Source organism: Carlito syrichta, unplaced genomic scaffold (genome assembly GCF_000164805.1).
Source record: "Carlito syrichta isolate Samal-C Ts95f unplaced genomic scaffold, Tarsius_syrichta-2.0.1 Scaffold309773, whole genome shotgun sequence".
NCBI lineage: Eukaryota > Metazoa > Chordata > Mammalia > Primates > Tarsiidae > Carlito > Carlito syrichta.
In genome coordinates, this window is record NW_007253869.1 from 329826 (window position 1) to 330716 (window position 891).

General features: G+C 63.3%; 1 protein-coding gene across 1 annotated transcript in view; it reads left to right on the top strand.

Annotated features, from left to right (window-relative positions):
• Positions 1-186: 186 nt before the first annotated feature.
• ZFHX2 (zinc finger homeobox 2) overlaps positions 187-891 on the top strand; it is a 29448-nt gene continuing 28743 nt past the window's right edge. Inside the window, exon 1 of the mRNA XM_008067775.2 lies at positions 187-492. The gene's annotated coding sequence lies outside the window, so the exon portion shown is untranslated. The remainder of the gene's footprint in view (positions 493-891) is intronic.

Sequence of the window (891 nt, forward strand, 5' to 3'; positions counted from 1 at the left end):
ACTCCCGGCATGCTTCGCGGCGGGCGGGCCGCTGCACCTGCTCAGTGGGGCCGCCCCGGGCGCCTGGGTATTGATTATTCCATTGTGTGGGACGCCTCGACTCCAGCCAGTGAATGAGGCGGAGGAGTGAGGGCGAGGAGGAGGAGGAGGGCGAGGAGGAGGAGGAGGAGGAGGAGGAGGAGGCAGGGAGCGAGCGAGTGCCCAGGGTGAATCAATGGAAACCCCCTCACGAAGCCGGGAAAACACTTCAGCCGCAGCCAAATAGCATTGATTATTTTCCTTCACTTCCCTCACCGCCGTGAATTTATTTATTTATTTTTTCCATCTCCGTCCCCGACGCCCCGGAGCGAGCGCTGGAGGGAGGGAGGAGGAGGGGAAAAAAAAGGAATCAACACATCGGAGAAGTCCCTTCCAAGAGCCGCCCCCTCCCCTCCCCGCCTCGCGCTGCTCGGCGGCCGCGGTTCGACTCCCGTCCCTGCTTCCAGCTGAGGTGTAAGTGCATCGATTTCCGATGCTGCTGGGTTGGTTTTTTTTCTCCTCTCCCTCTCTCTCTTCTTCCCTTCCTTGCTCTTTGGAAGCTCGAGACGGAGGGGAGAGGAGGCGCTCGGAGACTGCCGCTGGAGGGGACGGAGAGGGACGGGAAGGGGCTGGGGGAGGGGACACGGACGGACAGACAGACAGACCGAGAGCCCAGGGAGAAGGGGGCAAGGGTGTGGGAGGAAGAGGGCGTACGAACGGGGATGGGAGGGAAGAGAGGGATGCAGGGGTGAAGGAGAGACCGGGAAGGAAAAGGCAGGGGCCCGCCGGACAGACGGAGGGTAACGAAAGCCTAGACGGACCGCGCCGAGCTGTGCGGGGAGCGGGGGTCCCGGAGGGAAGGGGAGGCCCGGT